The sequence below is a fragment of the Phyllopteryx taeniolatus genome, chromosome 14 (assembly GCF_024500385.1).
Source record: "Phyllopteryx taeniolatus isolate TA_2022b chromosome 14, UOR_Ptae_1.2, whole genome shotgun sequence".
Lineage (NCBI taxonomy): Eukaryota > Metazoa > Chordata > Actinopteri > Syngnathiformes > Syngnathidae > Phyllopteryx > Phyllopteryx taeniolatus.
In genome coordinates, this window is record NC_084515.1 from 9,093,558 (window position 1) to 9,119,935 (window position 26,378).

At 40.2% G+C, this 26,378-nt stretch overlaps 1 long non-coding RNA gene across 2 annotated transcripts in view; it reads left to right on the plus strand.

The window, feature by feature from the left end:
• The window catches only part of LOC133489510 (uncharacterized), a 55,258-nt gene extending 36,840 nt beyond the window's left edge, over positions 1–18,418 (plus strand). The window contains exons 2-4 of one of the 2 annotated variants that reach the window (XR_009791944.1): positions 10,453–10,529; positions 16,191–16,280; positions 17,984–18,418. This is a non-coding gene — a long non-coding RNA (uncharacterized LOC133489510). The remainder of the gene's footprint in view (positions 1–10,452; positions 10,530–16,190; positions 16,281–17,983) is intronic. The other variant, XR_009791943.1, reaches the window with a different exon arrangement.
• The last annotated feature ends 7,960 nt before the right edge of the window (positions 18,419–26,378 follow it).

Consider the following 26,378-nt stretch of genomic DNA (forward strand, 5'->3'; position numbering starts at 1 on the left):
TCACATCAATGCCGTAATATGTACTATAGGATTACTGGAAAAGGTTTGCCTGTCTGATGATAAGGCCCTGAGTGTGATCTGTTCAATAGATATAACATATAAAGGTTCCATTAGGCTTGGTGACCAGCATATTAAGATGGGGCACCCTCCTCAGGGGGGTTAAATAAAGTTTTCTGAATCTGAATATCTTCTTTTCCTTTCGGCTTGTCCCTTTAGGGGTTACCACAGCGCGTCATCCTTTTCCATGTAAGCCTATCTCCTTCATCCTCCTCTCAAACACCAACTGCCATCATGTCTTCCCTCACGACATCCATCAACCTTCTCTTTGGTCTTCCTCTAGCTCTCTTGCCTGGCAGCTCCATCCTCATCATCCTTCTACCAATATACTCACTATTTCTCCTCTGGATGTGTCCAAACCATCGAAGTCTGCTCTCTCTAACTTTGTCTCCAAAACATCGAACTTTGGCTGTCCCTCTGATGAGCTCATTTCTAATTTTATCCAACCTGATCACTCCGAGAGCGAACCTCAACATCTTCATTTCCGCCACCTCCAACTCTGCTTCCTGTTGTCTCTTCAGTGCCACTGTCTCTAATCCGTACATCATAGCTGGCCTCACCACTATTTTATAAAGTTTGCCCTTCATCCTAGCAGAGACTCTTCTGTCACATAACACACCTGACACCTTTCTCCACCCGTTCCAACCTGCTTGGACCCGTTTCTTCACTTCCTGACCACACTCACCATTGCTCTGGACGGTTGACCCCAAGTATTTAAAGTCCTCCACCCTTGCTATTTCTTCTCCCTGTAGCCTCACTCTTTCCCCGCCACCCCTCTCATTCATGCACATATATTCTGTCTTACTTCGGCTAATCTTCATTCCTCTCCTTTCGAGTGCATGCCTCCATCTTTCTAACTGTTCCTCCACCTGCTTCCTGCTTTCAATGCAGATCACAATGTCATCTGCAAACATCATGGTCCACGGGGATTCCAGTCTAACCTCATCTGTCAGCCTATCCATCACCACTGCAAACAGGAAGGGGCTGAGGGCTGATCCCTGATGCAGTGCCACCTCCACCTTAAATTCATCTGTCACACCTACAGCACACCTCACCACTGTTCTGCTGCCCTCGTACATGTCTTGCATTATTCTAACATACTTCTCTGCCACTCCAGACTTCCGCATACAGTACCACAGTTCCTCTCTGGTTACTCTGTCATAGGCGTTCTCTAGATCAACAAAGACACAATGTAGCTCCTCCTGACCTCTCTACTTTTCCATCAACATCCTCAAGGCAAATAATGCATCTGTGGTACTCTTTCTAGGAATGAAACCATACTGTTGCTCGCAAATACTCACTTCTGTCCTGAGTCTAGCCTCCACTACTCTTTTCCATAACTTCATTGTGTGGCTCATCAACTTTATTCCTCTATAGTTCCCACTGCTCTGCACATCACCCTTGTTCTTAAAAATGGGCACCAGTACACTTTTCCTCCATTCCTCAGGCATCTTCTCACGGGCTAGAATTCTATTGAACAAGCTGGTCAAAAACTCCACAGCCACCTCTCCTAGATGCTTCCATACCTCCACTGGAATGTCATCAGTGCCTTTCCATTTTTCATCCTCTTTAATGCCTTTCTAACTTCCTTACTAATCATTGCCACTTCCTTCTACTCTCCCTTCTCTCTCATTTTCCTCATTCATCAACTCCTCAAAGTATTCTTTCCATCCATCTAGCACACTACTGGCACCAGTCAACATATTTTCATCTCTATCCTTAATCACCCTAACCTGCTGCACATCATTCCCATCTCTACCCTTCTGTCTGACCAACCTGTATAGATCATTTCCCCCTTATTTAGTGTCCATCCTGGCATACATGTCATCATATGCCTCTTGTTTGGCCTTTGGCACCTATACCTTTGCCCTATGTCGCATCTCAATGTATTCCTTTCGTCTCTCCTCGGTCCTGTCAGTGTCCCACTTCTTAGCTAACCTTTTTCCTTGTATGATTTCCTGGACTGTGAGGTTCCACCACCAAGTCTCCTCTCCTTTCTTGCCAGAAGATACACCAAGTACTCTCCTGCCTGCCTCTCTGATCACCTTGGCTGCAGTGGTCCAGTCTTCTGGAAGCTCCTCCTGTCCACCGAGAGCCTGTCTCACCTCTTCCCGAAAAGCTGCACAACACTCGTCCTGTCTCAGCTTCCACCACATGATTCTCTTCTCTGCGTTTATCTTCCTAATCTTCCTCCCCACCACCAGTAATTTTACACACCACCATCCTATGCCGTCTAGCCACACTCTCCCCTACCACTACCTTACAGTCGGTAACCTCCTTCAGTCTGCACAAAATGTAATCCACCTGTGTGCTTCTACCTCCGCTCTTGTAGGTCACCCTATGTTCCTACCTCTTCTGGAAAAAAGTGTTCACTACAGCCATTTGCATCCTTTTTGCAAAGTGTACCACCATCTGTCCCTCCAAATTCCTTTCCTGGATGCCGTACTTACCCATCACTTCTTCATCACCCCTATGTCCTTCACCAACATGTCCATTACAATCTGCACCAATCACGACTCTCTCGTTGTCTGGGATGCTCAGAACTACTTCGTCTAGCTCCTTCCAGAATTTCTCTTTCACCTCTAGGTCACATCCTACCTGTGGGGCATAGCCACTAATCACATTATACATAACACCCTCAATTTCAAGTTTCAGCCTCATCATTCGATCTGATACTCTTTTCACCTCTAAGACATTCTTAGCCAACTTTTCTTTTAAAATAACCCGACTCCATTTCTCTTCCCATCTACACCATGGTAAAATTATTTAAACCCTGCCCCTAAACTTCTAGCCTTACTGGCTTTCCACCTGGTCTCCTGGACACACAATATATCAACCTTTCTCCTAATCATCATGTCAACCAACTCCTGAGATTTTCCTGTCATAGTCCCAACATTCAAAGTCCGCACATTCAGTTCTAGGCTCCGTGCTTTCCTCTTCTCTTTCTGCTGAAGAACCCGCTTTCCACCTCTTCTTCAACTTCGACCCACAGTAGCTGAATTTCCACCGTCGCCCTGCAGGTTGACGGCGCCGGTGGCGGACATTGTTAACGCAGGCCACGACCGATCCGGTATGGAATTCTTTGGATGAAGGCTCATATTTCTTTGGCAAACTTTTAAGCCGGTTGCCCTTCCTGACGCAACCCTCTGCATTTATCCGGGCTTGGGACCGGCCTACAGTTTGCACTGGCTTGTGCCACCCATAGGGCTGCATTTTTCTGAATCTGAATATAAATTATATATATATAAATTCCACCCATCCATTTTCTGAGCCGCTTCTCCTCACTAGGGTCGTGGGCGTGCTGGAGCCTATCCCAGCTGTCAAAGGGCAGGAGGCGGGGTACACCCTGAACTGGTTGCCAGCCAATTGCAGGGCACATAGTAACAAACAACCATTCGCACTCACAGTCATGCCTACGGGCAATTTAGAGTCTCCAATTAATGCATGTTTTTTGGGATGTGGGAAGAAACCGGAGTGCCCGGAGAAAACCCACGCAGGCACGGCCCGTGAGAACAGGCAAACTCCACACAGGCGGGGCCGGGGATTGAACCCGGGTCCTCAGAACTGTGAGGCTGATGTTCTAACCAGTCGTCCACCGTGCCGCTATATATAAATTAATTAATAAATTAATAATCAATTAATAAATAAATTAATTAATAAAAAAATACCAAAATGTAACCCCTAAATGTAATGAGTCGAAATCAGGGGTGTACTTACGGTTTCTCTCAGAGGGCCATTAAATCATATAAATGTTTCATCGCCTCCTCATATTATTACATAGATACGACAAACAGATGGATAACTAGTTTTGAAATCAGAATTCAAGGATAATAGTTTGTTCAGCTATTGTTCAAGTTACTGTAAAGAGGGCTTTGGTAAGCAAAAAGTGCTTGAAATTTGCACCTGATTTGCTTTTTGCGAGCCACATAAAATTATGTGGCGGGACGGATTTAGCCCGCGGGGCTTTAGTTTGACACATGATCTAGATAATCAATCAATGTACAGTACTTAATGACATGCCTCTAAATCCATAAACCTGCAGCTGTTCTCATACATCCTGCATCTTAAGCAAACAAAAAGGCCTTTTGTTGTCAACCTCGCCCACTGAAGTTTGGAGAGAGTGCAACAAAAGGTATCAAGTAAAAGTCCTAAATGTATAGACTCTTTATGGAATGAAACTGTCCTAATCTATAAACTCTAGACTTCCTTGTTTGCTACTTGTTTTTTTGTGCAATCATCACTTTGTCACAGGTCATTCTCCCCTCCCAAAGTACTGGAACATTGAGGCAAATTCCCATATTTTTGCTGTGTATCGAAAAAATGTGTTTGACATCACTAAAGGTTTTGCATTTTTCTTTTGTGATGATTTTTCACCACAACATCTTTGAGTTGTTATTTTTTTTGGGGGGGGGTGAGGTATTTATTCTATTCAGTGTCCATTTTTGATGGTAAATACGTGCTCTATAGGGTTTAAGTCTGGAGATTGAATTGTCCAGTCTAAAACCTTACATTTCTTGCCCCCAGTCAGCTCCTTCGTTTCTTTGGCAGTGTGCTTTGGGTCGTTATCATGCAGCATGACCAAGGATCTCCCAATAATTTTGTTTACATCCATCTCTAAATTGTCATCATGTTGTTCATAAACGAAGATTAAGAACCCGTCCCAGAAGAAGTTATGGAGGCAGTTCAATGTCTGTTACTGTTCGTAGTACACCAATGGCCTTTTTGTCTTCTTCAGAACATTCCAAATAATTACATTGGCTTTGGCTAATCTTTGTGCAATTGATTTTCTATCTTCTCCCAGCTTCAAAATTGCTTGTTTTCAAGATTTCATGTTGGTTACACTTCTAAAACCAAATTCCTGGTCACTCCTGGGCAGCAAAATCTATAGTAGTTGGTTTCATGGTTTCGTTTAGCTATTTCCTGTGCATCTTCATCAGCGTGCAATGCCACAGAGATACTTAGCTCCCAAGACACCAATATACGTTTAACCTGCCATGCAATGTACCATTGCTACACCAACCACAGATGTAATACAACCCCAACTCCAATGAAGTTGGGACGTTGTGTTAAACATAAATAAAAACATATATACATATATATCTACTGGGGGCGTGCCTTTAGCGTCCTCTGTCACGCGCACCCTTCCCCCTTTACGTCCGCATGCTGTCCTCAGCCACGTCCGCCTTCCTCTATATAAGCAGCGTGTCGGCAGGAAATGCTCCCAGTCAGTCGAGCGGAGTGCTCATTAAAGTTGGCCAAGTTCTCCAACAAAAACGTCATTGTCAGAGTCCGTCTCATTGCCGGGGGGCTGTTCAGCAATGATGCCGGCTTTCGCGAAAGCTCGGACAACAGTCAAAGCAGACACTTTAGCCCAAGCATCCACAATCCATTCACAAATTGTGGCATAACTCGCCCGGCGTTGCCTCCCAGTCTTAGTAAAGCTGTGTTCGCCATTTGTCATCCATTGCTCCCACGCCATCTTTTCCTTGTAATCTGCCGGAAATTGCTGCGCCACGGTAGTCCTTGCCCGGATGGATAAATGGCGCCGTTTCATAAAACAAAAGCACCAAGACGGACCTCCTTGAAAATGTTCGATTTTAATTTCTTCTGCATGCGTTATTGTCCTCAGTCTGGCAGCTTGCAGTTTAAACTGTGCTTCGTAAGCGTGTCTCTTCATAGGTGCCATTTTCGGGGGTCCTTAGCCAAACCGATGTTGTTTTGCACAATGCACACCCCGGCGCTATATACCTACAGGGGGCATGGCTTTAGTGTCCTCCTTCATGCGGACCCTTCCCCCTCTACGTCCGCATGCTGTCCTCAGCCACGTCCGCTTTTCCTCTGTATAAGCAGCGTGTCGGCAGGAAATGCTCCCAGTGAGTCAAGCGGAGCGCTCATCACACAACAACATTTATAGATGTTGGAACTCGGTGCACACATAAGGCGCGTTGCATTATCAGGCGCCCCGTCCATTTTGGAGAAAATTTAAGACTTTTAAGTGCACCTTATGGTCGTGAAAATACGTAACACAAGTATATACAGTAAATGAGCAAGTTATTTAAAAAGACACATTGCTCCATCATGTGATCGGATCGGTGATCGGTTATCGTTTTTTTTAAACTCGCTGATTGGTGATCGGCCCCAAAAATCCTGATCGTGTAAAGCCTAGTTATATCCTTTGCTTTAGTTGCAAGTCAAGTTCAGTTGATACATAACAACATGAAGGAAAGGGCATGTAGTGAACTGTCCCTCTTGTCACAGTTTTAGTGCTCTTTTATTGAGCTCGCCTTCTCCCATATTCATGTTCTTATCCTTTGGATGTGGGACTTTAACAAGGACAATTTGGCTCACACTGCTTCTATGTAAGAATTAATTGTAGAGTCAAGGACGTCGTCATAATTCTTTTTAAACCTTTTACGTTATTCTGTATTATTACAATTTTTGCATAGTACTGTGTGTGCTAGTTTCAACTGTATGCAGTTTATTGGATATAAATAACTTAATTTTATACATCCGCATGTGAATGCAGAGTACATATGTCACTACTGTACTTTGGTGGGTCTTCCAACAGCGCATTTTATTAGACAATTTTACGGCCACTCTATGTACTGAGAAATTGGCCTTTTTCAGTCAGACTTTTAAAATAAAAAGATATCACTTAAGAGTGGATAAAAGCAGCAAATGCTGCCCAACTGTAAAGTAGGCAATGCACACACATACAAAGAATATATATGTACTGTATGTTTAATAATAAATTAAATACACCATTTAAATGTTTACCCTTGGTCACATTTTTGTCAAAATTCTGATTAAATTTTTTTTGTCATGACTTGTCCTTTCCTGTGTCCTGCACCATTAGAGGTTTTATATTGTGCGAGGTGTGTTTGGGCCTCGAGCGTTTCTTTCCACAGAGTTTGACTTACACTGTCTTTTAAAGACCCCGTAAAGCAGCAGTTCATTTTCCTTTTGTTGGAAATTCACGAACCACTTTTATAGAAGGACAATACAGTTTTGTTTAAAAATAGACTCTGACAACACTTGTATAGTATATTATAGGTCATGACCTCTGCTAGCCAAAGGCTGAGCTGCACTGTATTTGTGTATGGAGTAAACTAGTGGCTAAAGCATGAGGCAGCTATTCTTCCTGTTGCTTACCTAATATGTTTAATGTGGGAACTTAACTAATTTTTTACTAGCTGTCCACCACCCACCCAAAATGGGTCCATGACCCATTTTTGGGTCCTGTCACAACCAGTTAAAAATCACTGAGTCGCCTCTCCCTACTACTGTGTATAAAACTTGAGTGCCTTCAATTGCATCCATGGTTATCTGGCGTAATTACTTGGCACATTTATACCACATTAGAGCATTATTTTACAAGACCTAAAGTCTGTATAAAGGATTACTTCTGTCACCCTCAGGCATTTTGGATAGTGCACTCTTTCTTGTCACTTACTTGATAAGAGTCGTTCAACCCGTTCACCAGAAGGTGGCACTCTGTCTCCTTCTGAAAACTCCCTCAATGTCCAAGCCTCTATCATTTGTCACATGGACCTTACTTCAAAGCCACAAATAGTTTATGCCACTGATGGAAATTCCATTCAAATGAAATGAATTGGGCAAACATACAGTAATTATTTTGATTCTGAAAAAAACATATACAAGTAATAGAAAAGAGTACTTTTCTGGGGCTGTCAGTGTGACTGGGGTATTCATGCCCCAGAAATGGATGACAAGAATATGAATTTAATTACGATAATAACTGATTTCGCCATTTAGTCTGTTAAATCAAGATAATTCTCATTTGCACTCTGATAAGGAATTGGGTCCAGTGATTTTCTCACTGATAAGCTCCATGCTCTGTAACAATACGTGGGCAGACTGTGGCCCAGTGTCCTATCTCCCCTCAATTAACTTCAAACTGCTCTCCATTACACGCTACAATGAGATACGCGATTTCATTACCTCATACGGCCTCCATCAGCGGCACTAATTGTTTTTCTTTTTTAACATCCCTCCATCTTCTGAGTTTACAGTGTGAAGATATCCCGTTTTCATAATGAGATGAAAGGATGCAGGCAGTCAAGGAAAAGGAGGATGCATATGACAGAGACTTTGTACGTGCCTTGTGTGCATTTTCAAGTAGTGGAAAAGCAACCGCCTTGCGACTGGCTGGCGACCAGTTCAGGTTGTACCCCGCCTCTCGCCCGAAGATACCTGGGGTAGGCTCCAGCACGCCTGCGACCCTAGTGAGGATAAGTGGTACAGAAAATGGATGGATGGATGGATGGATGGATGGATGGAAAAGCAACCTTAACCTTCACGTGTCACAAACATGATATACGCTTAAGTTTTAATTGGCTTCAGTCCGAACATAAAGAGAAAATTCTGAGTAACCTTCCACAAGATACTTGACTCCGAGGGTTAACATTTTAAATCAATTTTTATCAACACTTGACATTTTGTCTAATATAAAATATATGCCTTTGCTCAATACAAGTAGTCAACTCAAATCTTGAGCCTTGCCACATGGCACAGTGATAATTTATTTCAAGGTCAGCATGATTACTTCAATTGTTAATCAAATTAGGTCTATGGTTATGTGGCCCTCACCACTAATTTAGAGCACAGGGGTTAAAGGGATAAACAAAAAGGGATTTACATAAGTGATTAATGGATAATCAAAGTGACCCTAGTGAGTAAGTAAGCAGTGTAAAGAATGGATGAATGGGTAATTGGTGGATAATTTAAGGAATTTGGTGGGTGTCTTTTGAAGCAATTAAGGTAAAATGGAGTGCACTACTTGTTTATAACCAGCAGAGGTGCTCTTAATTCCATCCAAACGAGGCAATGGGAATTGGCTATATCACCACAAACCTCAGCTGTGACATAATTCTTGGCAACATCATTCTCTTAGTACAATACTGGCATCGAAATCCCTGCTATATTGCACATTTTTTGTGTAGAACGTATCTGTCCGTCGATTGCGGAAATCCGTCTTGTATGGTGAAAATCTTCGGTAATTTTGTATGGGTTTTTACAATATACAGTGGTGCCTTGAGAGACAAGTTTAATTTTGTCTGTAACTCAGAACACGCGTATCACATCAAATCATCTTTCCTAAATGAATGATTGTAAATTCAGTTACAGCCCCCTCCCCCGCAAAATAAACAACAACATTTGTAATCGGTTTTTAATAAGGGAAATAAATAATAAATACAAAATAGATAGTATTGTACTTAAACAATTCAGTATATAATAATAACAAATAAGTATATTGCAAGGTAAAGTCAAATAAATGTAAAGTGAATTAAACACAGATGAAGAGTTTCACAACTGACTCTGTAAGCTGCAGTGATATTAGTTTTTTTTCAAAGGATAAACAAATATATGCATGTGATTATTGTTCTATTATTATTGTTAATGTTATATTTTCGGTCTACATATGTTGCTCTACAGTTTGTGTTCAAATATCCATTGCTTAAAGGGTAATAACACCACAGCACAGATGCTAATCTTTAGCCTGTCTAAGGCATTTTTCTTTTTTTGCAGCAGCAGTGCTACACATCTAATTTTCAATTCAGATTTGTTGTCATACGCGATTATTTGGTTGTGAGGTTAAAAAAAAATCTTTACAGTAGGTCCATCATTAGAATTTACTGGAATTTTATTGGCCAATCAGTAAAATGGTGCGCAAGACCTGCAGGTCCTATCCAACACAAGCAGCGGGAATCATAATCACACATGGTGGACTGCTCTTCTCGGTGACGTTGCAGTCTGTTCATGCTAGATGACCCAAGGTCTTTGTGGTCTTTCAAAGGAGTGAACAGTGGGATGTTTTTTTTTTTTTTTCTTCGCCTAAAACCAGCTGCCTGCTGTGGCTAAAATCGATGAGGATGGAAGTGGTTGGCCTGATACAAACCACACAAGCCTTTTATAGTTAAATAGAAACAAAGTAGAGCAAATATTTCCTTCTAATCTTCTGAATTATTATTGTAATGAAAACAAATTGTGTTGTAGTTTCTCATTTTTGCACAATATTCACAGATGGACGACTTTTCTGTACCATTAAGTGCAAACACTGGAGCGGATGACATCAACAGCTCTTAGTCCAGAGAGATACTGACAGACCAAGACACAGAAATGTTACTTTACCTCTCAGAGGAAAGAAGGCTCTTAATTAATAATTCAAGTAGCATATGAGGAGATGATGTCATACCCGAGTGGGCCTCCAAGGTCGAAAGCTACTACTATTGACTCAGTTTCATATTTAAAATTTTGTTTCATAGCCACAGCAGTTCACCATTGTTCTCATTGTCCTTTCGGCAGTATTGAATCAAATTCATCCAGTTGAACGTACACCGATCGCTCTTCACTCTGCTGCTGCATTCGTTTCAGTCATGCCATCCGAGATTTGATTCGCTCGCACAACCAGCCGAGACCAGTTTGTGATGAGGTGCTGGACTCCAGCCGAGGTATGGAAATCACATTTACGCTGTTTTACATTAGCTACTACTCTGAGAGAGACAAATGGGGGGGAAAAAAGGCATAGAAAAGTGAAGCGGAGAGAAGATGAGGAGCTTCAAGCAAAGTAAAAAGGTTGCCTGGCTAAAATGCAGTGAAGCATGTAAGACCAATCAAGGCTTACACACATGCATGAACACACGCATACACAATTAGAGAATTGGAAAACGAACCCTTTGGTATTCTAATTACTAACTGATCTGCATATATTCGAAAAATAATGACTTCGCCCACGGTAGGTGGCTGTATGCTCTGACAGGAATAACATTTCCTTCTTTCACAGCATAAGAAGGCATGCTCAGTTAACGCGGCACTTGATATTTTTCATTCATTCATATTTACGGTGTAGAGGAGTTTTTAATGCAAATATTTAATGTAATTAGGGCTTTAAAACTCCATTTGCGACTTGGGCCCGGTACACCCATAAAGACAATCGGCTGTTCTTGTCCCGATTTTACCCCTTCCCGACCAAGGACATCAAATGCCAGACTAGCTTATGTTTTATAAGATTATCCTATAAGATTGTCCTTACAGTATGTCTGATGTATGTTAAAAGTGGATTTGTCTCGATTTTAAGGTTCAAAACAGGTCGGGCCAGCCATCTTAAATATTGAACGCGATCAACATTTAGGAATAAAAATCTTTACTGTATGTGTGTGGTGAAAGCTGTTGAGTCAGGACACCATGAATTGTGATGTGCAACGGAATGTAGCCAATCACAAAGCACCCTGACTCAGGAACGAGGTAACGGCTGTAAATAAAAACAAATGTCTTACCCGATGTCATTTTTTTTTTTGTATTTAAGTAGGTTCCCCAGACAGCAAGAAGTATATATTTTTTTGAGACGTCATTGCCATCTAAAAACCGTCCCGCTTCCGGAAACCTTCGGAAACACTCCGGTAACATTGACACATACCCAGAAGTGTTTCTTCTTCTTCGGTTTTGTTCGATCACGTGAGATTTCTACCTCGGAAGGTTTGTTTGTCAGTCGGTGGTGGAATAGAATCTTTATGTGTGTGGTGTTGTGTATTGAGATTATAAGATCAGAACACACACACCAAAACTGTTAAATGCCGGATTTTTTTTATCTTTATGCTTGGGGTCTGTCCCAGATAAACAATCATATAAGATATGAAAAATCCTTGTGTGTACCAGGCCTTAAGAGCAAAGCTGGGTTTACAACGGCCCTGTAGGAACGTCGTAATGGAGGACTGACCATTGTGACTTGTATTTAAGTATGTGTCTCTCTTAAATCCCTGCCCACCCATCAAATGTGAAAACCCAGGGCCCTATTTTTGTGGCTGTGCCACAGTGGTGGTGTTTACAGCCAACTTAAGTCACCGCAAATAAAAGCGGTTCCTCTCGTTCCCTTAAATGGACCGCACTCACAGTTTTGCATGGAGATATCTCAGAGCGGAAGCGGACAATGTAGAATAGGACGAGGCGTAATCCCAGTGAATCGTGCAGGAGTGAAGCATTGTCACTGTTCTAGCCATGGTGTGGCATCAGACAATATGAGTGGGTATCCTTCATAAAGAATGAGCTGGTGATAACCCCTGGCGACTTAAACATGTCTGCGCAGCTCAGTATCTGTTTGCCTGTGCCCTGATCAAATTCACCGAAATCTCGTTAGACCAGCGGTCTACCTTGCGCCAGGAGTTAGACATGCTCTGGAAGACTTACAACACTGACATAAGACGGCCCCTTGCACAGTTCCAAGTCGATAAACAATTTGTGCACTACAAAAGAACAACAGCCACCATTCTATTGCCCAACCAGGAAAACATGCGTCCTTTTAAAATGTCAAATGAAACAAGCCTTTCCAAGGGTGCAGTGTTCTATTGATTTAAACTGGACTCATCATTTGACCACCATGATCAATTATGCCTCCATATTGGGTGCAGACTAGCAGAGAAAGTGTAAGGGTTATTTAACAAATTGTTGAAAAAGAAGAAAAGTACAGTAAATCTGTTCCAGAATCACATAAAAAACAAACAGAAAAAACAACAACATTGAATTGAAGTAGTGTAAGTATGACATTTTTAGGCCTTTTCCTAAATCTGGAGCAAAATTATAATAGTTGTTTTTATTGTTGAGAAAACTTAGTCTTATTGCCAAAATTTGTGAATGACGCAATCCTTTCTGTGTGTTTGTGTGTGTCTATTTGTGCATCACGTTGTCCTGTGTGATGTGTTCTTCAGGCCTCAGTGGCTCTGTGATGAATCCTTATGGCCCGGTGGGCATCTGCCTCCGCTACAGCTGGGCCAGCCTAATGAACTGGACCCATGCACTGTCATAATCAGATTAATTACAATGTTCAGGTACAAAATGACCAAAATCAATAGGGAGAACGTGAGAAACCGGTCCGCGGCGCAAAGATAATTAGACAATGTTGACAGGCGTAGTGCCAAGGTCAGTGGCAAGGTGAACTGTTCGAAGTCAGTAGATGTTACTAAGTTCAGGGAGTGAATTAATAAAAAAAAAAAAAAAGTCACCAAGGACTGATATTCTGTGTGCCTGCTGTTGTTTTCTGCAATGGATGCAGATCCCTGATACCGCAGAGGGACATATGGTGACAATGTTCCTCCTCGTGTGCCCTCGTCACATCTCCAAGGACAGTTTGACACCTGGCGTAGACTGTGCAAGAGAGACAGAGATCCCAGTATAACTGGAAATATATCTGCTAAAGTCTTCAGTTTAGACTGTACTATAGGAGCCATTCTTAAGGATAAGTGTCAGGACTAAACTGGGAAGGATTTGGTGCAAGAGGAGGCTCAGTCTTTGTGTTTATTCTAAGTCTTTTTAGGGTATTAATATCTGCTTTGTCGTGATTAAATGACTGCATCACTAATCGTTTCGAAGCTGTCGTTAAATCGTTTCCACTGCATTGCGCCGACCTACACTTCCGACTGCACGGAAGTACATGGATGGATGGACTTGCATGTTTTGCAAGTGAACCTGCTATGTATCTTATTTTTAGTAAAATATTTTCCCCACACTTGAGAAAGCACTGCTAATGCCAAAACGTGATTGCCGATTAATCGACTTAAGCTATAAATGTCATTCCTGATTGGGAAAGTCGGCGTGTCAGTTCAAACCCTAACGGCCAAAACAACTCAGTTTGTATCCATAAATATCAAAACGAGACAAATTATGGACAATATACTTTTTTTTTTTAGACATGTCAAGACACCTGAGAACTGTTAACTTGAGAAATAAATGCCTATTATGTCTCAGTCTTGGCTATCAAAGCTCAGACTCATAAAAATAGTTCAGCTTGTTCAGGCATATCAAGCTTTATTTTTTAATCATGAGTAACTTTATTGCCCCTTCAGGAAAAATATGTCAAAGAGTAATAATGAGATAAGGGATTCGCATGGCAGCATTTAGCAAAAAGGATAAAGGTGCTGTTTCTTACACTCCTTGATGAATTAGTACAATTGCAAATATGGTGGAGCAACTTGCCAGGGTAATACATTTGTACAAAAATCTATTTGCACGTGTTAAATGTTTAATATCCCAGCTGATGTCCATCTGCGTACATCTATCTCGAACTAACTTTTTAAAAATACTTAATTGACCCCACACGGGTTATTAACCATTAACCTGCAGTGTGTCAAATTGAGAAGATTATGAATAATCGATAAATCAAGCCAACCCCCTCGATAGATTCAACAATATTTGGATGGCAATATTTTCCTTAATGATCCTGTGAAAAACACAAAACTTGTGGATGAAAAACATCAATGAATTATTGACAATGTGTCATCCAGCTATAGACTTTTAATGAAAAAGTATTTATAAAGGCTGTGACTTTTGCAACAAAACCTATTCATTTCATATACAGTGAACCCTCACATACTGGTGGTTCAGCATTTGTGAACTTACATATTTTTTGAGGGGGAAGCTAGATGCTATTATTCTCAGCAAAAAAATATGCAGTTTTTCTGCTCAAGCCAAAGTAAGAACAGTATTGCTTTGCTGCCATCTTGTGGCATCTATTAGCAATTACTGATTTTTAGGGGAGGGCGTCAGTTATTTATTAATTATCTGCGGCAGGGCTCGGTCCTGATCCCCGACGAATAGCGGGGGTTCACTGTAGTCAGTTTTTGTAGATACTGTAAAACCATCGCACATTAAATAACAATGAATAATTTCCTTTATAATGCAATCTTTTCAACACATTTCACTACAGTATTCCTGCAACATTCATCATGCCATATAGACTTTTTATATAAGAGAACACTTTATTATAATGCTACACTATGGATAGAACACAGGAAATTGCTATTAAGGAAGATTTCTGATTATGTGCCAAGTTATCATGCAAATTTCAGCGTGAATGCTGCTTGTGAATCAGTAATTGACTGTGGCTGCCCTTTTGTAGCATCCCCCTCTCCTCCTACGTCTCCAATGTCTAACGCCCAAGTGCACATTTCCATGCAAATAGAGTTGAATTGCCTCACCAAATATTTAAAATATTCACATCATCGCTCTATGCCCGCGTCTGCCTTCTGAAGCTAAATAGTGAGGTGGATCAAGCTGTCTCTTCCGTAGCGGCGTTGAAGCTACGGGCCCATTTTCTGTCTTTTGCTGACAGCCGTGATATGTGCGAAACCCTCGTTCCTCAGCTGGGAAATCAGCCTTAGTACAGCGCAGTCACAAACAATCATCCCTTATTACCCACTACGTAGTGCTACTTTTCTATCCCATTGACCCACAATGTCTAGATAGCACGTGAGTGTGCCAATGTGTTTGTCTTGCAGTATGACTTATTTCGATTTTGTATATGCGAAATAAAATGGAGAACTTTTCAGTGATTTGCGCTTTGCTGTGTTACTTCCAATTTTGTTGTTAGTTAGACTGTGTAAACCTTGCACTGAGGAGAGCAACTGTTAAATCCAGACATGCTTTTATCCACCTAAAAAAGTGCCCCAACATTGAGCACTTAACCAACTACACCCTCGCCAGATGGAAGTACTGTATGTTGCTGGTCTTTCTGCATCTTTGAACAACGTGATTACAACTCAGCGCATGTAAAGGATAGGCTCACTCCCTACATTTGTTTGGTCTTAGCTCCAAACACTTGTGAAAGTAAATTACAGACGAATTGTCACCATTTCCACCAGAAAAAAAACATGTATAAGGGTAGTTAGTGTACATGGAGTACAAATATATATATATATATATATATTTAATCTAATGAAAGATTTGTTTTTGTACATTGTTTTTTTAGTCCATGAAAGCGTGCTACTGTTAGGATTAGTTGCTTTCATCATTCTGAAAAGGTCCCTTTTGTACTATTAAGCTGTCCAAAGCACGCAATGCTTCACTGCTCATTAAAAGCAAACAACAAACTCGTTTGCATTGAATTGTTACGGTATTTAGCAAACAAACCCAATAATTCTGCCGAGAAGTTTTGTGTTAATAACTTGCCCAAATATATTTGCAAACTCTGGAAGTTTTGGACTGATAAGGCCCGAGAGGACAATTTAAATAATTATTTTTCCTCATTTTGCTTTCCGGCTTAAACCCTCTTTTTGCAGCGATTCTTGTGTATCGTACTTAATTGACTAATCCATATTTGGGGATTTTTTTTTTTTACTTTTCAGAGCTTTAATGGACAATTGTTGAAGCCAAATAACAAACAGCCTGGAAGTGTATTTTACTACTGCATGGAGTGCAATGCATTTGGAAACGAGGTAAAAATGTTAATTTTAACTCACCATCACCATATTTTGTATATAACTACTCCTTGGATATTCACACTTTGAACTGCTGTGTGTTGTGATAATTTAAATAAAACAACAGAAGTTTGTTTATAAATATTCATTTAAAGCAAGCCATCAGAATTTGTTTAATCCATCGATCAATCCAACCGTCTTCTCATCAGCATCCAATTATTAGTACCAGTGATGCCGGTAACGCGTTACAAAGTAAAAAAGTTACATAGTAAAAAAGTTACATAGTAACGCGTTACTCCCCCCCCCCAAAAAAAACAGAAAAACGCCATTTTGAGTAACGCGCAAAGTAACGCGTTACTTTCCTCAGGAAAGTAATTAGACTACAGTTACTTCTGCTCCCTAACAAAAGTAACTTTTGCATCATCAAAGTCTCGCACAAAGTAAAAATTTTTAGCTGGTTGCACAACTATGTTGGCATGTCAAGTCTGCACTAAGTTGCTGATTTGATGTGACTTCAACTTCACTAACTTCACTAATATTTAAGTTATTGGTTCGTGACATCATTATGTAACTTGTGTGGCTTACATTACCAAGTGATGGGTACGGTTGAGCTGATGCTTTTTTTATATTGTGGATAAGTGATATTCCTGCCACATGGCAGCTGCTGAAAGTAACTAATAAGTTACTTTTTTCTAACTTAGTTACTTTTGAAATCAAGTAATCAGTAAAGTAACTAAGTTACTTTTAAACTCAAGTAATAAGTAAAGTAACTAAGTTACTTTTTCAAGGTAAGTGTGGGAAAGTTACATTAACTTTTTTTTGTTGTAATTTAATAGCATAATAGCATCGGTGTTGCTGTGTTACAACCCTCAAAACAGCAGATATTTGAACACAAATGGTGGAGCAGTACATGCAGACAGCTAATATAAAAATACTCTGAGGCATATATTATTTATTCTCTGTGAAGAACGACTAATATTACTGAGGCTTACAGACAAGTTTCGACTGGCTTCATGTATATCCATATATCAGTATGTATCAGGTGGGCATGCACACACACCAGAAGGAGCTACACAATGTGCATTGAATTGAAGCAAAGATGTGGCAAAAGTGCTTATTTTTCACAGTCTATTTAATTGTCATTCCTGTATGTTTTTATTAAGTGCAATATTTTAGAGAGCTATTTAAAAAAAAAAAAAAAATCAAAACTCATTACAGCATTTTTTTTTTTGGAAGGCTTGAATGGATTAATGGCACATCCATTCATTTCAGTGGGGAAAGATGATTTGAGATAAGTGTTTTTAGTTACAAGTGTGGTTATGGAAGGAAGGCACTACTGAACTGTACTTTGCTGTACACGCATAAGCAGTCATTTTAGAAATATCAAAGATATTGAAATTATGATGAAACAGCGGCTGTTCTCTTTCATTTTGGTGTTTCATGAAACCTTTAAACCACAAACCCATTTAGCCAGCAGGGTGTAATATGTATCAAAGCAGCTGATGTTAGACTGTTACATTTGAAGATGTTGCTCATTCCAAGACATATGACAAAACAAAACAAGCTCAGCAGGTATGGCTCTCGTCTTCCCTTCAGATTGTCCAGCACCAAAATGAGAGTTGCCAGTGCAAATTTAGCAAATCAAATAACCTCTGCTGTGTTTCACATTAAGATGCGGCATAGAGAAAAAACCTTGATAATGGTTTTCATTTACCCCCTAGCAGGAACAATCACATCTGCATTGGTTCCACTCACCGCTCTGGCTGATTATTATCGACACCGGTGTTCTAAGTGGCAGCGGAACAGGTCAATCCCCTCACTGTATTGTATTGTATTATGTTATATTATATTATATATTATATTATATTATGCTAAAAGTTTATTTTTTTATTTTTTTAAGAAATAATTTTTTTTCAAATCATTCAATTCAGAAAAATGCTGAACACAACGTTTGTATTCATTATTATTTGTTAGTCCGGGTTGGTAATTGCAGAACATTGAATTTGTCTTTCTTGCGAGTGGAACGCTCTTCAGAAAAAAAAAAATCTATTTCTGCTGTACGTAATGTTGGGCATTATTTATTGTTTTTGTGAACATGTTGACATGTCACTGTTGTGTTTGCATGCTTGACAGAAAATGGATAGATGGATGTAACATTTTTTTCCCCCAGAAACAAGTAAATGTTCATTTTGAGAAACATAATCTTTTGTTTTTGTTTTGATTGCTCGTTAATCTCATCTGAATAATCACTTTTACTAATCCATAGAATAATATAAATATAAAAATAAAAAAGTATTAAAATCAATAGTAACAAGCGGTCTTGATATACAGCATCGGTTTCCAGATAGATTCAAAATACAGCGGTGCCTCGAAATATGAGTATATTTCATTCCATGACCAAGTTCATAACTTGAAACAGTCGTATCTCAATATCTGCCCACCCAAATAAAACAGCAAAAAAATTTGTGATTTTTTTTTAATCATGAAATTAGCACTCTATAATGCGTTTTCATAATATACAGTGTTCCCTCGCTTATCGCGGGGGTTACGTTCCAAAAATAACCCGCGATAGGTGAAATCCACGAAGTAGGAAACTTTTTTTTACAATTAGTATACTACCGTATTTTCACGACCATAAGGCGCACTTAAAAGTCTTAAATTTTCTCCAAAATGGACGGGGCGCCTTATAATGCGCCTTATGTGTGCACGGAGTTCTAAAATCTGTAAATGTTGTTGTGTGACTTTGATGAGCGCTCCGCTTGACTGACTGGGAGCATTTCCTGCCGACACGCTGCTTATATAGAGGAAAGGCGGACGTGACTGAGGACAGCATGCGGACGTTAAAGGGGGAAGGGTGCGCGTGAAAGAGGACGCTAAAGGCATGCCCCCAGTAGGTATATAGTGCCGGTATGTGCATTGTGCAAAACATCGGTTTGGCTAAGGACCCCCCGAAAATGACACCTACGAAGAGACACGCTTACGAAGAACAGTTTAAACTGCAAGCTATTAGTTACGCGGAGGAACATGGGAATTGAGCAGCCGCGAGAGAATTCAAGATCAACGAATCCATGGTTCGCAAGTGAAGGAAGCAGGAAAACGAGTTTCGCCAAGTCAAGAAGACGAAGCTGAGTTTCCGCGGAAGCAAGGCGAGGTGGTCCGAGTCGGAACACCAACTCGAGCAATGGATTAATGAGCAAAGAACAGCCGGGAGAAGCATCATTGCTGAACAGCCCCCCGGCAATAAGACTGACTCGGACAGTGACGAGAGGGAACCCAGCATGTTTGATTGAGAACTTGCCCAGCTGTTAATTTCGGATACAGAAGATGATGACTTTGATGGATTTTTGGATGAGGATTGATCAAAAAATAACGTGAGTACATTGTTAAATACTTCATTAAAGTACAACCGAACTCACTGTTTACATTCTTAAATACTTCAATAAAGTACAACCGAACTCAGTTTTGCTCCCGCTGCCTTTTTAAAAACATATGTAAGCATGCATGCTAGCGTATGTTTTAGCGTGCATGCATGCTACCGTATGTTTTAAGCTAGCGTATGTTTTACCATGCCTGTGCCCAATAATATGGTGCGCCTTATGTATGTGTTAAATACAGAAATAGACCCCGTAACTGAGACTGCACCTTTTAATATGGTGCACCTTATGCTCGCGAAAATATAGTGTTTTAAGGCTGTAAACCTCACAATTAACATTTTCTCACATTTCTCTCTTGTTTAAACACATTCAAAGTTAAAACCTTTGTAAGAAAAATAAGTATTATTATTATTGTTGTTGTTCTTGTACTTATTATTCTTATTGTTAATATTATTGTATAATGAAACAAAGGTCAAAACCTGTTTTATGGGCCAAAGCTTTGTTTAAGAAATAAAAATGTAAAAATGATGAACATTTTTAGAAATAACAAATGTTATTTTAATGAACAACCTATGAGGTTGGAAACATAAGAACTTATTAATTGTGACTCGCGTGTATTTCACGCTTCCTCTGACCGTCCCTCTTCGTCCTGACGCCGCTGCGCTGTAGCGTCCTTTTCCACTGTCTTTTTCCGAGAGAAGAACATACTTATATGTAGTTGCTGCAGCTCTTTTTTCTTCTGGGCGAGAAGATTCTTATAAACAGACATGCCACCTTCGATGCTTAGCACCTTCCTTTGCCTTTTGGGTGTGACCGCAGGCACCTTTGTCGGTGCAGCACGTTTCGTCGACATTGTTGGTTATGTCTGGGAGAAAACTTGCAAACAGGAGGCACTTTAGAGTCACACTGCTAGCAATCGAACACTAATTTAAATTTATCAAACTGAACGCATTCTGTGCTGTACAGGAGACATGGCACAGACGAGATGGATTCAAATTGGTCTACAGTACCGTAGCCAATTAGGACGCAGAATGCGGGTTTGTACGCTGTAAAAAACAGCATGCAGAATTGCGATGTAAAAAATATGCAAAGTCAATTAGGACACAATGCGGGTTCCTACACTGTAAAAAACACCATGCAATTGCACTGTAAAAAAAAGTCGTGAATCCGTGATAGTCGAACCGCGAAGTAGCGAGGGTTCATAATATGAAAGGATAGCCTTTTTCTTATTATAGATTTTTTTTCAATAGCCAAACAGTTGTGGTGGCCCAAACACCAGCGAAGGACTCCGCTAAAAACATCCACCAAGGGTTTTGACAATTAATCATTCAGAGCTGAAGGTTCCATTTGTGGAGAATGTGTCCATTTGCCACATGGTCGAATAACTGAATAAGTCAACAACAACAATGAGAGAGGATTTGTTCTTGGCTCGGCCATTTCTCAAAATAACCTTCTTGAGGCTAAAATTGATACGAGAAAGCAAGCGGAATTGTGGGAAGCTGACTTGCTGTTTATGAAATAATAAAGATGGAACACGGTGGTCATATTTTATTCAGCGCTTTTGTGTTTGTTGCATTAGAACGACTATTAATAAGCCTTCTTGATGTCTCATTCTGTATCTTTTTACTGTCTAAAATAACAGTATGGTATGGTATAGCTCAGGCTAGGATGATACATTTTGTAACTGCTGGAGTCGATGTTAAATCACTTTATAAAAACACTCCATTTTAATGTTGGGTCTTCTGTGACTTGTCAGTACTAAACAAGATAAACAATCATCTTCACTAGAAGAAGACTCTTCAACGTATCAACTTTATTGAAGATGTAAACAGGTGCCGGGTTGGACTGGGAACAAAACGCAATCTTCGCCTCAGAGGTCTAAACATGCTCTCCAGGGAAAAAAAGGAAACGCAAGGCAATATCATAAAAATGGCACATTCATCCCCTTTACCAAATCCAGATGTTTTTCTTTGTCTGCTCTATTATATTAGGGATGGACCACTTAAGCTTTACAAATGAGTATTTGTAATTACAACAATATCTGTATTTTTGTCATTGTTTCTGAAATGGTTTATTAGCTTCTCGGACTTATTAAACAAACTTTTCCCTAAATACAGTATTAGCAAGGTGCTGACAAGCCAATTTAACAAGGGTATTTGGGATTTAAGCATGATGTGTTAGAAACTTGTATCTGAATTCTACGTTTTGCATGACCTTGTGTAACCTTTTTCAAATTCACGATAATGAGCTATACAGATGATTTCCAGATTGAAATGCGTGGTTGTCTTTTGCCAGCACCTTTAACACTCTGTGATGTTGCTCACAGTAGCTGAATGTTATTCTTCATAGAATACATGTATCTACGTACGTGCATTTAAAAGTTGAGAGAAAGTCAAATTAAGTTCACCTGTAACGGTTATAGTGCATTCTAGTTTTCATGAGTGGCCAACCGTAGCCCGGTAGTTTTTCTGCGATTAAAAATTTGAATTGCCGGTGAACAGCATCGCAACAGTTGTAACAGCCAAACCTTGAAAAAAAAATAAAAAATAATAATAATAAAAATTAAAAAATAGATTTCTGGGTTTTAAGTGTAAGCACCCACAGCCTCTTAAAATATCCACTCTCTGTGGCAATCACCATTGCCATGTTTTTGTGATTACAAAAAAAAAAATACAGTACAGTTTGTATATGTGGAGCCTCAAAACCGATTCAGCTGTAGCGTGTCTGTATATGTGCGGTGCTCAATCTCTCGGTGTGCAGCGAATAGCGAACACATTTTTTTGTGATGGTCCACTTCAGTCACCTTTGTCTGTGTCGCTCGAGCCTAAGGCTCATCCTGAAATTTCATCCGAAAGCCCAATATAAGTAGTTTTTTGAACAATCATTCAACAATTATCCATCATTCTCTTAGCATCACGGCTATGCTGGAGCCTATCGCATCTGACTTTAGGCGAGAGGCAGGGTACACGCTGAACTGGGTACATATAGACAAACAACAATTCACACTCACATTCACACCTAAGATCAATCAAGTCTTCAATCAACCTAGCATGCATGTTTTTGCAATGCAGGAGTAAACCGGACTACCTGGCGAAAATCCAAGCAGGCAAACTTACAATGAGACATTAATTAATTGATCGTTAAGTATTTGGTAAATTGTGTGGAATTGATTGTTGGTTAATCTTTCCTTGAAGCAAGTGTGCCCAAAATGGAGGGAAGATTCAGTCTCAACTACTTTGCTGTCTATAAAAGGACGCCATGACATCAGCTTTGTAATGTTAAGCCACATCCACGATAGGGCAACTCAATACGGCAATGTCTCTGCCGACTGCTATTGTTTGACAAAAACAAAGGCGCTGTCATGATCCATCTGCTTGGATGCTACCTCACTCCAACTCACTGCCTCTGATGTAGCCTGTCAGGAAGCCATAACATGGGTCTCTAGCTTGTCTCATCTGGTGTGCTATTGTTTGAAGACACTCGGCCACCTTAGGGCAGCAGTGCTACCTTAAATGTGGCATTGGCTGTGGTCACGGTTGATTACTGAAGGCCTGATCATGCTCAAGCTCTCTGAACTTCCTCACTGCTTGGTCTCCTCGTCATGCTTATTCTTCAAAATGGTCTGACCCTCGTCTCATCTTCAATTCCACTAAAGGGAGGATCTTTAAAAACATGCCATGCCATACATAAAGATTCTGCATCTTTGCTGTTGCACAACCCTGAATAAAACATATCATTTCCCCCTTCCCCCTTTCCCTCTCTATTTTCTTCACTCTCTCCTGCTGGTATGCTGGTTGACAGCTAAACACTTTGGGCCGCACCCTGCTGATTTTCATCAAAATTGCATGGATCACACAATCTGTCTTTGGTCTTATATCCAACTGCAATGTAAGGCACAGTTGGAAAGAAGAAACAGGAAGCTGAAATGGAGCGACACATACCGTATGTGGCTTATGGACTTTGGCGAATTAATGAATAATGAAGAAAGGTCATTTAGACCTACTGCCAACTGTATTTATTGAAATATAAGATAAGTGTCAGGCTTCTTTTTTTATTTTTACTTTATTTTCAAAAATGCATTCCAGGATATGTCTGATGATGACTCATAATAATTTCCGCAGCAAATCACTTACAAGAAAAAACTTTTTCAAGCTGTGTAACTGTTTCATGTGTATAGATCTCCCAGCAATTCCTTTGCTTATTCTCTTCTCTTTGGATGGTTCAAACAAAATATATAAAATATTGTTTGCAAATCATCAGCAAAAGAAAAAGAAAAAAAATGTGTAGAACTGTATGTTCAATTTAGGACTGGGCGACATGGCCAAAATTCATGACACGGCCCAAATTCAATCCCTTCATGGTAATGGTAAACATAAATGTAAAAAAGAAAATGGAAGTCTTCTAAGTCCCTTAGAAAATCTAAATTGATGACAAAAAGTAAAAAAGGGTTAGGAAATAAGACAACCTCAAAAAGAAGTAATGTAATTTTAAGACCATTTATTGTACAGATCTCAAAACTCAAAATTATAACTCAGCACGTGCAAATGAACAAATAACATTGCTGAATTTATAAATATTGACTCTTGTACCAGTATATATTAATTTACAAGTGACCTTATAGGCTTCTCCTGGGTGTAGGAGCATACTGATTCTAGTTTTGTCTGCGTGCTGTGTAACTGTTTCTGTCTAAATGCTTATTAATTTATCTGTGAATTTACTGTTCTTTGTTCATGCCCGCTACGTTTTTCCAGCCTGACCACATAAGCACTTATTCTGGTGTTACATTGTTTTACATTCCATGTTAGCTTAGTAGTTAGCATGGCTTCTCCATCTTCTTCTGTTCTTGTTTCTTGGTCGGTTTGTCACATAATTAGCTACCTCTCGTCCTCCTTTAGCGATAATGATTCTTGTCAGAAGTGTAGCTTATTTGCCACTATGGAGGTGATGATTACTGACTTAGAAGAGTGGTTCCGCACCGTGGAAGAACAGCGTTTAGCTGTGCTAGCGAGCCAGCCGCTGCATGGAGCTGATGCAGCGCAAGTTAGCTTAGTGCATAGCATTCCCCCTGTAGTTCATGAGCGGTGGAGAGCAGGGAGGATAGGTGACTTTTATATGTAGACGCACATACAACTGCGTATGCGTTATTGCAATTGGTCAGTTGAGTAAAAATCTATATTGTAAGCCAAATGTCTACCGGATATACCGCATATTACACGCACCCCTAGTTCAATTAATTTTAATTGTTGAGTTGATTATTTATCCCTATAAAGTCCATCAGTTGTTAATGAATTGCACGCAAATATTGACAATCCAACCTCTCTTCCTTTTCGGGAGACGCTGTGTGTTCAGTTTTGTTAATGCTTTGTTATGCTATAAGACAATGATCACCTTAAATTCATGCACACCATGTATTGGCAACAAGAGTAACCTGAGAGGACTTGCCCTATGGGCCTGTGCCACTGTTTGCGATTTGCACGCTACACAATTAATAAATGGAAATCGAGCCCCATCGGTAAATGTACATACTGTGCATGCAACAGGGCTGTGTTAGCTGCAGGAATGCCCAACCCTGTGGCTGGCTCTGTGCTCACACTTTTCATTCCTGCCAACTAGTTCTACTCCTGCTGGGTCCCCATTCTGTGTCTGGATCAAGCGGCCAATTTCCATGCATGAGTTCTAGAGTGAAGAAGAGGCCAACTTTGAAATGAAGGAGTGCCCTCTATCTTTGAGTCAGACTGTGGTCGCAATAGCTGGCGGTTTGGTTCATTTTGTCAAGTATGTGCTCGGAATCGACCACACGAGGACTAATAACACAAAGGAAAGGAAAAAGAAACATTCTTGTATGGCAAACATTTTTTCTTTAAAAGAATACCTCAAAAACTAGCTGCCCCTTGCTGAACCTCGAGATGGCTTGTCGTAGGTCGCCTGTACAGTACTCTTGTAAGTGTTGTCTGACTGATTGCTACTCTATTGGATGAAAAGCTGATCAAAATTTGAATTATGACTAGGGATGGCAGTCAAAAACCGTTTATTTTTTTAAGAACCGATTCCCAGTAATCCAATTCCTAAAAATTGTTGTTTGTTTGCTTGCCTGATGATTTCACTTATCGTTTCCTATTTTTTTTTGCCATTTTTGAGGGCTGTCTACCCAACGTGTTTGTTTTTTTACTTTAGTTTTCACTGTCTTGTCACAAGTCAGTGAGGGTGTAGTGTTTCACTCGGCTGATTTCCATGCAGATAGCGTGTTTTCAGTTCCCATTCAGTGACATATACAGTAAATGTGAGTGTGAATGGTCTCTGCATGTGCCCTATGATTAACTGGTGATCAATCTAGAGTGTAGTCCACATTCTGGCCAATGTCAGCTGAGATACGCCCCAGCTCCCCGTAACCCTGACCATGATAAGCAGTATAGAAAATAGATGGATCAGGTGGCAACTGTTTAAAATGTGTGCTAAACCTGCAGGACAAAAGTAGAACAACTAGAGTTGTAACTCTCCAACAGTCCGTGTAGCATGAGTACTTCGCCCGCGAGCTTGGACTTTCTTTGCAGGTGATTTTACACTTAGAAAGTAAAGGTAACACATCTAAAATCATAGAGTGAATAGCCAGCTTTCGTCTGGCTTTTGCAAGATGAAGTTAGTGAAAGGAGTTGAGCTGGCTGAGATTGAGAATCAGTATAGCAGGTGGGGGATCATCTCTGCCCAGGTGGGTAAGAAAGCTCTTCTTACATGGGTTTATTTT